The sequence below is a fragment of the Lissotriton helveticus genome, chromosome 3_1, assembly GCF_964261635.1.
Source record: "Lissotriton helveticus chromosome 3_1, aLisHel1.1, whole genome shotgun sequence".
Taxonomy (NCBI): Eukaryota; Metazoa; Chordata; class Amphibia; order Caudata; family Salamandridae; genus Lissotriton; species Lissotriton helveticus.
The window spans coordinates 2097152059-2097165296 of record NC_136061.1 but is presented as its reverse complement, the minus strand read 5'-3'; the positions used below and the strand labels follow the sequence as shown (position 1 = coordinate 2097165296).

The following is a 13238-nucleotide window of genomic DNA, read 5'->3' as shown; positions in this document are numbered from 1 at the left end:
GATCTACGTACACAAACTCAGACGGGGGAGACAGTGCATGCATTATATACAAAAATCCAAGACAAAACATAGAACAGTTATTGGCCAAAATGATCTCTTCCTGTACGCTGCGCATTCTCAGCATCCTAAGATCTCTTTACTTTTTTTTTCTTTTTATTGTCGGCTGCCTTCACTGGAGGTTGGGGTTGCACACACTTACGCCTCTGCCAATTGGTCATGAACTAACCTGGTCGGGCTAATGCTCACGGTGGTATTTTCAAGTCATTTTAGCAAATGTGTTTCCAGGCTGAGACAACAGTTGGTGTCAGTTGGAGAACAATGGGGCAGCTTGGAGTTACATGTCTATGAGGATGCGAAAAAGGAGGTAGTAGGTTTTTAAATATTGGCAATATTCCTAGTCCTCCCGGCGGAGGATACTTGTGTAAACCTTACCTCGGAATATTCCTTAAACTTTCCCTATTTAGTTAAACGTAGGAATGTATTCATTATTGTACGTCATTTTTGGTTGCATTATTCGGGGTTTGTCGCGGTTAGGTACCATAATCAAACCTTCTTTCCCGTCTCTTCGTCCGCTAGATCACCATTTTCGTACATTAATCGACATTCCGATGTGACCTGCAGAGAGAGGAAAAAAAGAAGGGGGCAGGGGCTACATTGATAGACACATTAGCGCGCATAAACCCAGAAAGGCTTTTACTTACTGCATAGTCGGCCTATCTCCACGGAATGCAGTCCCTGCCAACTGGGCGTTCAAGCCCAGGTGGACCGATAGTGTGACTTTTCTTATACAGGTAGCATATAAAGTATAGGCTAAATACCAGGATCTTTAGCGGTTGCTTTTGGCTGTACAAAAATTGCAAAACACATACAACAAAAACCTGGGCCGTTCATATTTGCAATATTTCTGAGCACTATACTTTTTAACTCTTAACTAATCGAGCTGAGCCATTCCACCTGTAATTTAGTTACATCGGAAACAGTAGTCATTTATTTGAAACTTACCAATTTACGCGTGACAACTGCGTTTGCTTTTTCCCAAAAAAATCTTTAATAAGAATGTCGGTGCACACATACGGACCTACAACCCCGTGGGCCGGCCACGGAGCAGGCTGGAACTGTACATGTGGGGACACTTATTAGTGGAAAACCTAATAGAGTCGGTGGTCGTTAATTTCATAATAAAAAGTGCGACAAGTGCAATATAATCATATCGAAACTTCAGTGTGAGCGAGTATCATAAGTGTTGAAATTCGAACTTTCAATAATCATGATGCGTCAAAACTTAACAACAATTCATTGTCCGACTGTTCAATCGGTACCCATCTCATGTCAATTCATTGTCCTTCATTGTCCGAACACATAATCAGTACCCATCCCATATCAATTCATTGTCCGAACTGACAGTATACATCCTATATCAATCCATTGTCCGAACATATAATCAGTACACATCCTATATCAATCCATATGTTTAAAAACTACATACATATCCCATGACACCAAGGCTGAGCAATCGGGGTACAACAAGGAGTTGAAAGTTTCATTTGTACCGGCGCCATTTTGGGTGCAACCAGGCAGATCCAGGCATTGTCTAAATCTCCACTAACTCGTGGTTGGCCCAGAGCCTCTTTCGGCAGTCCAAAAGTTCCGTTAAAGGGCAAAAGAAAGGATCGGTGGTCTGAACCATCAGTCAAAGGGGGAGGGAGGCAACAATTTTCCTACCGGGTCATACTGGGTTTTCACCGGAACTGATCCGAACTGTAGTCTGCAGGATTCTAGTCATTCAAACTGAGGCTGGCGCCGGCATGGGAGCGCCGACGTCTCGCGGCTACATTTTCATCGTTCCGTGGGCAATCATGGCAGTCATTCCCCATCGGGGGTGTCTGCGGGGGTCGGGGACTCCCGCGGCTCCTATAGAATCTTCAAGGTCGAGGAGAACTTTTATGATGGTGGGACTCGTTTCTTAATCAACAAGCAGCCGGGCCATCTCTTCACCCCGGGCCCGCTCCAGCAGGATCGTCCGCCATTTCACGAGTGGGCGAACCCATGTCGGGTGAGTGGAGCGTTGGGGGTGCCCCTGGGGACCTCCACCTGGGGAGGTGGGAGAGACTCGTTCGCGCCGTCTCTCCCTCCCAGCGCACCCCACGCCGTTTTCCTCGGCGCTAATATACATGATGGCCGGACCAGGCGATGAGAGAGGGGGGGGGGGGGTCGGAGGCATAGGCAAGACATCCCCCCAGTGTTGTCGCAGCCATTATAGAAGAAGTGGCGCCTAGTACGTTTCGGGCCGTGCCTCCGATTGATGGCGGCCGGACGCTCTTCGCCACGGCCCCAGGAACGGGTCCCTTGGTTCATCCTGGGGACAGACCTTGGCGCGTGGTGCCGTCTTCGGGCTATTCGCGTAGTGGCCTCTCCACCCCCAGGCCTCTTATGGAAGCTGGTCCAGACTGTCAGAGAGGGGGGGTCGGGGCATGGACATTCCCCCCTACAACTCTCCAGTGTTGTCGCAGCCGCCACCACGGCCGGATCCCGTCGGCCCCGGCCTCTCCTCAGGCCCACCTCATGCGATGACCTCCGGCCGACGGCTGGCAGCAGGACCCGCCCTACATGTGTTGAAGATCTCGTCTTCCGGCTGGGCGTAGCCGCAAACCTGTTGCACTTTGGGAGTTTCCAGAATGGGGGCGGATGTCTGCTGACTTGTATCTTTCCCAGGTTGCCGTTATTGGGGCGTGGCAGGCGGTGGGACAGACATGTTTGGAGCAGTGAGGGGCGATGAAGCCTCGTTGCCTCGTGGCCGTCGCAATGTCAAGCCTGGCTTCTCTTATCATTTTCATGTTTCTTATTACGGGCTTATTTCTAACGTTTCTTGTTTCTAGGACAATCATATGTTTTATCATTAAGTATTGTTATCGTTTCCTTATTCGTTATTTAATAAAAATTTCATCAGTGGCCTACTGATTTCGTTTTCCTATTCCTTTCTTTCTAGTTTGTTTCGTGCTAAAGTTTCTGTTAACAGGATACAGTGATCACTTCGTTATTATTGCATATGTCCTTTTCACTAGGGGTGCTCTCTGGTCGGGCCAGATGACCTACCTCTAGTAAATGGTCCGGGTGGAACTGGTTTATCAATCAGTGGGGAGTAGATAGGCATGACAGATTACAACGGGGGACAAAGGTCCGCATTACCTACCCTTCACTACTTGCAAAGACTAGACAGAGTATTTCTTTTCTATGTTATTTTCAAACAGAGAATACCTCCAAAAAGAACAAATTCCAAACAGTCAATGTTCGGACAACCAATCAAATCAATGAGGAACGAAATAGGCACGACGGGTTACAATGGGGGCAAAAGCCTGCGTTACCTACCCTTCACTATCTGCAAAGGGAGAGAGAATATTCCTATTCTTCCCCGTTTGTATGCAGAGAAGATCCTTAAGAGAGCCAACTTCGAACAATTCAATGCTCGATCAAACAATCAATCAGTGGGGAGAAAAATAGGCATGACGGATTACAATAGGGGACAAAAGTCTGCATTACCCATCCTTCACTATCTGCAAAGGGGGGGGACAGAATATTCCTATTCTTCCCTGTTTGTAGACAGGGAATATCTCAAAGAGCAATAATCGATAAAGATCGATAAACAATCAATGGGAAGAAAAATAGGTATGACGGATTACAATGGGGGACAAAAGTCCGCATTACCTATCCTTCACTATTTGCAAAGAGAGAGAGAAGTTCCTATCTGTCGCTGTTTGCAAACAGAGAATGTCTCCAAGAGAACCAATACTTCAAGTAGCACCCAAGGCTAAATGAACCAATCAATGAACAATACCAGTATCTAAATACCGTTTCCAATATCAACAATCAATCAATCAATCAGATGGATAAAGCCATCCTACCAATCAGACGTAAAGACGTCCTACTTAACCTTACCCGGACCGGACGGACAGTTCTTCGCCTTCCTTTTTCCAGCGCCCGATCGTTCTTTCTCCATGTTTTTACCGCAGCATTCCTGTGGGATTCCAGTCAGGACAATAGGTCACTTGAGAGAGATCCGTTCGGAATCGGTGAAGTTCATTCAATCGGCAGCCGGACGAGGGCCCTCTCAAGGCAGGTATACTCCAATCGTTTAGATGTTCACCCCATCGTCTGGACCTCTCTTACCGGACCTTATGTCGCTGATGGGCCCCACGTTGGGCGCCAATTGTGGAAAAGTCAGCCCATAACACACCTGATGCCCAGGCTGCTGGCGCAGGACGCCTCTTAGTTCCCATCTTGAACAATTACCAAATAAAGAGACGGGCACTGGAAGCAGGGAAACAAGAACAGAGTTTATTTCTCATGAGGAGAGCCTGTCATTTCGGACACTCTCATAGTGTCTTCAGGAGGTGCTCTAACAAGTTTCTCTGAGGCTTCGTCTTTTATACACAGGTTTATGGCACACAGACATCCTTCATTACAATCAAGACATTGTGAAGTATGAAGATATTCCAACACGTGGCTACAGTAGGGGCCCTTATCCTCCATACAATAGGAGGGGGCTGTCACGCAGCTGAGTGTTCTGCTGATTCCTTTAGAATGTGTGCGCCTGATCGAATCTCAGGGGGTGGGGAGGTCATGATCAATAGGAGCCCCCTTTGAAGAGGGGCGAGTGCATACAGTAGTGGGCAATAAACTGTATCCTCAGGCTGAGGGATGACCAGCGGTCCGTGCAGACAATCAGGCTCAGAGGAAGGGGTCATAAAAGGAGGGGTATTCATGGAAGAAAAGGAGGTGTTGGTCAGGCGCGGGGTGTGATTCCCAGAGAGTCATGCGGGAGGGGAGGGTTCACGACTTGTGCATGTGAGAGCGGGGGCGGTCAGGGTGCATGGGGGATGCTTGCAGGGTCAGGGAAGGGGCTGATGATCGATCGCAAACAGAGAGACCATGGTACCTAAAATGGCTGTTGTATATATGTGTGCATGGGTCTATGCTGGCGGGATAACACAGTCAGTGTTTTGCAATATCCATTCTGCTTACGACAAGAGGTACAGCGAACACAAATGAACGCCGCTTATGTGCATATACATTGCTATTTTCAACATCTGTGGACAGGCCCTTGGAACGGTCGTCCCTTGCAAAGGTTGTGTGGATTCCACCAATGCAGAGAGTTGTATGCCCGACCGGTCACCAACACTAGGTCTGTCAGTTGTCCCTGAGCCTGTGTCCATTGATTTGCTAAGCATTCTTGGAGGGGACGCATGTGCAACCTTGCGTGCGGGACTATGAAGATGCAGGAGGCCATCATGCCCATCAACTGCATGAACACTCTCGCTGGCAGAGAGTGTTGCGGTCTGAATCTTTGGATCAGCGACTGAATGCTGTTGATTCTGACTGTTTGGCTGAGCCATAGCAGTCAGAGTGTTTATTGTCGCGCCCAGATACTGCCGCACATGGGCTGGTTGAAGGTGCGACTTTGGGTAGTTTAGCGAGAACCCCAGGCTGTGAAGGAGTTGAATAGTGTGGGACATGTGTGAGGCGCACTGTCTTTCCGACTTTGCTTGAACGAGCCAGTCGTCGAGGTACGGGTAGACATGTATGTTTTGTCTTCTGAGGTGCGCCGCCACTGTCGCCAGACACTTTGTAAACACTCTGGGGGCAGTAGTCACCCCGAAGGGTAGGACTTTGAACTGATAGTGCTTGTTCTGAATGGTGAACCTGAGGTATTTTCTGTGGGAGGGGTGGAGTGGGATGTGGAAGTAAGCATCCTTGAGGTCTAAGGTTGCCAGGAAGTCCCCTTGGTTTAGAAGGGGAAGGATCTGTTGAAGTGTCAGCATGTGAAAGTGTTCTGACAGTATATACATGTTGAGGGCGTAGATCCAGAATGGGTCTGAGGGATCGGTCCTTTTATGGGATGAGTAAGTACAGGGAATAGACCCCTGTTCCTTCTTCCTCCACTGGCACGAGTTCTATTGCTCCTTTTTGCAGCATTACTAGCACTTCCTGCTGCAATAAGTGCAAGTGCTCTGCCGACATAGGACGGTGTCTTGGGGGAATGTTGGGAGGAGTGGATGTTAACTCCAAACAATAACCGTACTGGATTAGTTTTCTCACCCACCTGTCTGTGGTGATGGACGTCCAGACTGGCAGGAACTGCTGGAGTCTCCCCCCGACAGGTGTTTGGATGGTTGGGGGGCAGTGACAGGGAGTCACTGTTTGTTTGCGGCAGAGGAACGGGAGTTGTTGTTCCCTCTGCCCCTGCCTTTGGCACTGTTGCCTCTGTAACCCCCTCTACCCTGTTTGGGGTACGAGGATTGTGCACCACCTTTTGTGAATTGTGTTTGTTGACCCAATTGTCCTCTGGTAACACCACGCGCTCCTGAGCGACGAAAAGTGTGTCCCCTGAATTGTTGAGACTGAAGTGCCCCCATCGATTTAGCAGTCTCATTGTCCTTTTTAATTTTTTCTAGGGTGGTGTCAACATCTGGACCAAACAGTCTGTCAGGATTGACGGGCTGATTGAGGATTGTTGTCTGAATATCGGGCTTAAATCCAGATATGCGAAGCCAAGCCTGTCTTCTCAGCATGACACTGGTGTTAATACCCCTAGCCGCTGTATCAGCCACATCAAGCGCACACTTTATTGCTGCGTTTGAGATGAGCTTTCCCTCTTGTATGAGCATTTCGGCCGCTTCCTTAAACTGATCAGGTAGGTGTTGAAGGAGTTGTTCTAGGGTGTCGTAATGCGCCCTATCGTAACGTGCCAATAGTGCCTGTGTGTTTGCTATACGCCAGACATTGGCAGCCTGCGCAGCCACCCTCTTGCCGGATGCCTCAAGCAATTTCGACTCCTTGTCTGGGGGAGGAGCTTCACCTGTCGTTTGGGAGTTGGCCCTCTTGCGGGCATTTGCGACCACCAAGGAATCTAGAGGCAACTGTCCCCGAATATAGGCAGGGTCCCCAGGTGCTGGCCTGTATTTTTTCTCAATACGTGGGTTTACCACTCTTGCCCTTGTAGGTTCTTTAAAGATCTCTGGTGCATGTTTAAGGACCCCTTTTAACATAGGAAGAGTTTTAACTGTTCTTTCGGAGACAGAGAAAGTGTCAAACAGGAAATCTTCCTCCACCGGGTCAGCATGCATATCTACATTATGATTTGCAGCTGCTCGCTCTATCAAAGCATTGAATGCCGCCGAATCCTCAGTAGGTGATGTACGATTCCCAAAACCCTGTGGGTCCAGTATCACTTGGTGACTTCCCTGGTCCCCAGCCTCGTCATATGGGTCCTGTTGTACATCAGGGTCATTGCCAGCAGGGAAGTTGTATTGGTCATCTTGGTCATCATCCTCACCCTCCGATTGGTTGGGGGAAGGTGATGGACTCCTCCTCGGAGGTGGCTGAAGAGGTACGACAGGGGCAGGTATGTCCTGTGGTAGCGTTTTCTTCTTTAGTGGAATAACATATGACTCCAATGGCTGGGAAGTGATCTTTCTTTTGTAAAGTGTCAATTTCCCTGTGTGGGCATCGATGTAATGCTCTGCATGGTCCTCCGACGCTGGTTGTGGAGCCAAATGTCCTCTGGGCGTCGAATATTCCGACGTTTCAGTGTTTTTCGGCACCGATCTGGGTGCAAACGCCTTCGGCGCCACCTTCGGTGGTAGAGTGTAGAGAAGCTTGGAGGACGTCTTTGCAGGTGTGTCCACCGGTCTCGGATCCGATGGCGCGGTAGACGCCGACGGCAGAGATTTGTCCCGAATATGTTTGAGGGAGGCGGTGACTTGTTTTGTGAAGGAAGCCGAGGGTTTGGCAGCCGACGCTTCATGCTCGTCCGCTTCGGAGGACTTCGGCGTGGTTGAAGGGGCCACCGATGAATCCTCGACTCCTACGGTTCGCGGCCCTGTGGTATACTGAGGCGCCGACGCCGTTGATGCAGATCCGGCGTCCTTGTGCCGATGCGCAGTGCCTCCGGCCTTCGGGTCGTGGGCCTTAGTGGACTTCGCTTCGACCGTGCGTTTGGTGGTCGACGCTGCAGCCGTCGAGACGTGATGGACTACCTGCTTGGAGGACGTGTCCTTGACCACCGTCTGTGGCGCTGGTGACTCGACAGCCTTCTTCGACTTCGGAGGTCCTGAGGGCGACAGAGTCGAAGATGGAGCAGGCTTTGTTAATTTGGCTGGGACATCGGCCATTTTAGATTTAGTCGAAGCCGTAGGTTTCGGTTTCGCCGGGACGTCGGCCATCTTAGGTGTTGTCGAGACCGATGGTTTCGGTTTCGTTTTAGGTGGGACGTCGGCCATCTTTGACGATGTCGCCTGCAACGGTTGCGGTTTTGTTTTCGATACGCGCAATGGCGTCTCTGCCGATGTATCCGTGGCCAGGCCAGAAGGCGGGGCTGGGGATAGCGGTGCAGGGTCGTGGGTAAGGCCGAGTGACCTGAGCCTGAGGCATGTAATGTTCGGGGCATAGCTCTGCCCCTGAGCTATCTTCCGCGGCCCCATAGACTTCTTCGTCGTCCCCTACCTCCTCGACGTATTCAAGGTCTTGGCCCTGTCCTTCGATGTATTCTTCTGGATCGGGCTCTACCTCCGTCGACGGCGGTGAAATTTCAAGATGATGGCTTCTGCCTTCTTCTGCGGGGTCGTCGAATATGTCATCGGGTGCCGGAGCCGGTCGCTGGGCCTCGAGGCGCGCTGCGCGCCGATGCTCGAGTGTTTTCTTGGACCTGAATTTTGAGCAGGCCATGCAGTTGTCTTCGTCGTGGTCCGGAGAGAGGCATTTATTACAGACTGGGTGCACGTCGATGTGTGGATATTTGGATCCACAGACGGGGCAGCACTTGAACGGAGTCCGTTCCATGATCAGGTCGTCGGGGTCTTGCTGCGAGTACAGGGCCTCGATGTCCGAAGAGTAAAGTACTCCTCAGAATTCCGACACGAAGAGTCGGACGATGCTCGGGACCGATCGCAAACAATACCGACGCCAATAGAGAAGGCCTTTTGGCCTTAAGGAAGTAAGTTTTTCGATTCCGACAAGGAGACGTCGAAATCACATCCGAACCCAATGGCGGAAAAAAACAATCTGGGGATGGAGTCGATGCCCATGCGCACTGTAGTCCAGGGGAGGAGCCACCTATCTCGTGATACTTCGAAGACTCTTCCAGGACAACAATGTGCAATCATCCGGACCCAACACTAGGCGGCGATCTATGCAATAGATATGAATTTAGCAGCCCACATGCCTCGAACCTTGTTCTTCTGATGGATACATCTGCCAGTGGATTCCTCACCTTGTGAATAGATTTCCACAGCAGACCCCACTCCCGGAGGAGGGTGTCCACTCTCCTATACTAGAAAATCTTGAAGGACAGAGGGCGCAAAGTGGCCGTCCCTCCTCACCTCGGTATCCAAGCAGTAATGCTTCGCAAAAGTGTGGAGGGAGGCCCAAGTTGGCGCTCTACAAATATCCTCTACAAGAACACCCCTAGACAAAGCAGATGTTGATGACTTTGCTTTAGTAGAGTGAGCCCTTATACCTTCTGGAGGCTCCTTACCCGCTAGGTAGTAGCTGATCTTGATGCATAGTATAATCCATCTTGAAAGTGTGCGCTTGTGCACAGCTCTTCCTTTTTTGCAGCCAGCAAACCCAACAAAGAGCTGGTCATCCACTCAATAGTCTTTTGTCCTATCAAGATAAAAGCTCACCGCCCTCTTAGGGTCCAGGCAGTGAAGTCTCTCCTCCTCTTTGGAAGGATGAAGGGGGAGGATAGAAGGTAGGAAGGGTAATGGACTGCCCCAGATGGAAGGAAGTTACCACCTTAGGCAGAAAGTTAAAAGTCTCATGGAACACTTGTGCAAGGGTTCGAAAGGAGAACCCATCAAAAAAGTAAGCACAAGATTCAAGTCCCATTGAGGCACAATAAAGGGAGTAGGAGGACATTTATTTGCAAGGCCCTTAAGAAACTTTAAAACCACAGGAGATTTCAATAAAGACTGCTGATCCGGTAGGCAGAGAAATGCCGACAAGGCCGAAAGATAACCCTTGATTGTTGCTACAGCAAACCCTTGCCAAGCCAAGGAAAGAGCAAACTGAAGTATGTCAGACAATCGATCCTTCAAAGGGTCAATGGACTTCTCCCCACACCAAGTAACAAATTTAGACCACCTGTAAGAATAGATAGATTTGGTGGAATCACGCCTGGCCGATAGAATGACATCCACCACGTCATGTGGGAGAGAAAAGGAATTCAGGTTGCCCCGTTCAATCTCCAGGCATGAAGGTGTAAGGTCTGGAGGTGGGGGTGTAGAAGCTGCCCCTCCATCTGAGAGAGGAGATCTGCCCTGAGAGGGAGACGGAGCGGCTAGCACAAGGAGAGGTGAAGATCTGTGTACCACACTCTTCTTGGCCAATCCGGGGAGATCAATATGACTTGGACCCGGTCTTGGCGAATCTTCCTCAGAATCCGAGGAATCAAGGGTATGGGGGGGGAACGCGTAAAGGAGTTGTGAGCCCCAACTCAACTGAAACGTGTCCCCCAAGGCTCCCTGCATCGGAAACTGGAGACTGCAGAATGACGGGCAGTGAGCATTCTCTTGAGTGGCGAAAAGATCCACCTGAGGAGTTCCCCACATCCGAAAGACGTGAAGAACTACCTCTGGATGAAGCCTCCACGCGTGGTCGGCCGAGAACTGCCGACTGAGACTGTCTGCATGCACAGAACTACGGCCAGATGATTTGCCATCAGACAAATCTGATGGTCCTGAACCCAGGACCAGAGACGCAGAGCCTCTCTGCAGAGACAATGAGAACCCACTCCTCCCTGCTTGTTGACATACTACATCGCGGTTGTGTTGTCCGTCAAGACTTGAACCCACCGACCGCGAAGGGAAGGGGAGGAAGGCCTTGAGTGCTAGACGTATTGCCCGTAACTACAGAAGGTTGATGTGAAGCAACCTTTCCTCTGGAGACCAAAGACCCTTGATCTCCGGATCCCCCAGATGAGCACCCCACACTAGAGTGGATGCATCCTTTATCACCGTGGCAACCAATGGAGGCAGATGGAAGGGCTTTCCTTGAGACAGATTGCCCTCCACGCTCCACCAAGATAGATCCACAGCAGCTTCTCTGGAGATCCTCACAGACTCTTTGAGATCTCTGTTGTGTTGATACCACTGCCTGCGGAGGCACCACTGGAGTGCCCTCATATGCCAGCGTGCATGGTTGACCAGCAGAACGCAGGAAGCCATCAGACAGAGCAGACGTAGGACCTTCAGGACTGGAACGACCGCTCCGTTGTAAAATAAAGGAATCATTTCCTGTATGTCGAGAATCCTTTGTGGTGGAGGGAATGCCCGACACACAGTGGTATTCAGTACCGCACCTATGAACAGGTTGCACTGGGAGGGCAACAGGTGAGATTTGGGCACATTTATCGAGAAACCCAACCTGTACAACAACTGAGTTGTGACCTGCAAATGATTGAGCGCACTCTCTGGAGATTCCGCTTTGATCAGCCAATCGTCCAGATAAGGGAATACTGGTATCCCTGACCTACTGAGATGTGCTGCCACCACAGCCATCACCTTGGTGAAAACTCGAGGTGCAGTAGTAAGACCAAACGGAAGGACGGCAAACTGGTAATGCTGCGAACCCATCGTGAAACGGATATACTTCCTGTGCGACTTCAGAATGGAAATGTGGAAATAAGCATCCTGTAAGTCGATCGCCACCATCCAGTCTTCTTCCAGCAGCGCTTGAAGAACCTGTGCAAGGGTGAGCATCTTGAACTTCTCCTGCTTCAGGTAAAGGTTCAAGATCCTTAGATCCAGGATTGGATGGAGTCTGCCATCCTTCTTGGGGATCAGGAAATACCGGGAGTAGCATCCCTGACCCTTTTCCTGCTCCGGAACCACCTCTATTGCACCTTTTCTTAACAGTGCCAGGACTTCCTCCTGCAGGAGCAGCAGGTGGTCTTCCGTGCAAAACCCTTGGCAAGGAGGGTAATTTGGGGGAAATTCCCAAAAGGTAAGAGCATACCCATTCTCTACGAGATTGAGAACCCAAAGGTCAGATGTAGCATATTCCCAATCCTGCAGAAAATAGGAAGCCGGCCCCCCACAGGACCCGCATGATCCGGAATAGCGGATCTAGGACTGCTTTGCTGTTTTAGGACGGGGGTGGGTAGAAGAAGAGGAAGAGGAGGAGGAGGAGGAGGAGGAGGAGGCCTGACGTCCATGAGGACGAGCTCTTTGTCTGCCCCTGTATGATTTATACAATGGGTTCTGCTGCTGCTGTGTCTGCTTATAGAGGCGAAAAGAAGAAGATCTTCCAAAGCCCCTGTACCTTCTGCTCACAGAACCTCTAATTTGCAATCCCAAAGACCTGCCTGTTGCCCTGCTGTCTTTGAACCTTTCCAATGCAGCACCAGCTTTCTTTCCGAAAAGGCCTGAGCCGTCAAAGGGCAAATCCATTAAAGCAGCCTGACCATCCGTTGAGAACTCCGAAGTCTTCAGCCAGGAAGCCCTTCTGGTGGCAATTGAAGACCCCCATGACCCTAGCCACTGAATCCGCTGCGTCCATACCGCTCTGTATGACCTGCCGAGCAGCAGCCTGCGTGTCAGTATCCACCTCATTAAAATTCTTTCTATCCTCTTCAGGAAGTTTAGGAGACAATTGCTTACCAGTATCCACCAGCGCATGTATATAATGACCAAGTAAGCAAGTGGCATTTGTAGATTTAAGGGCCATGCTACCTGATGAAAATACTTTTTTTGCAGATTGGTCCTGCTTTTTGGAATCCTTATCACCAGGTACGTGGGGAAAATCACCTGCAGTTTTTTTAGAGCAGGCAGCTTGCACAACCAAACTCTGGCAAGGGATGAGTGGACAAAAAGTCAGGGTCACCAGGAGCCACCCTAGAACGCCTTTCAATAGCCTTAGAAACCGCAGGAGCAGTAAGAGGTCTACTTCACACCTCCAGATAGGATCAGTCAGAGCATCAGTAAATGGAAGTATAGACAACAACAGACTAAGGAGAATGGAGGACTTCAGTCAGAATGTTCGATTTATACTCAGCATTGGGCAAAGTCAAATTGAGTAAATCCGCTGCCTTTTTAATAAAAACATGATAGGGTGCCACATCTTTAGACGGAGCATCTGACATCGAGGCCAACTCCCAATCAGGAGACAGTTCAAGACCACTTGCCTCCCTTAAATCATCGAAATAATCCTCTGGTTCCTGAAGTTCACCCTCTTCAAACTCA

General features: G+C 50.0%; 1 protein-coding gene across 4 annotated transcripts in view; it reads right to left on the bottom strand.

Moving 5' to 3' along the window:
* LOC144824137 (protein regulator of cytokinesis 1-like) overlaps nucleotides 1-13238 on the bottom strand; it is a 619082-nt gene that overhangs the window by 304733 nt on the left and 301111 nt on the right. The gene's annotated exons all lie outside the window — the stretch shown is intronic.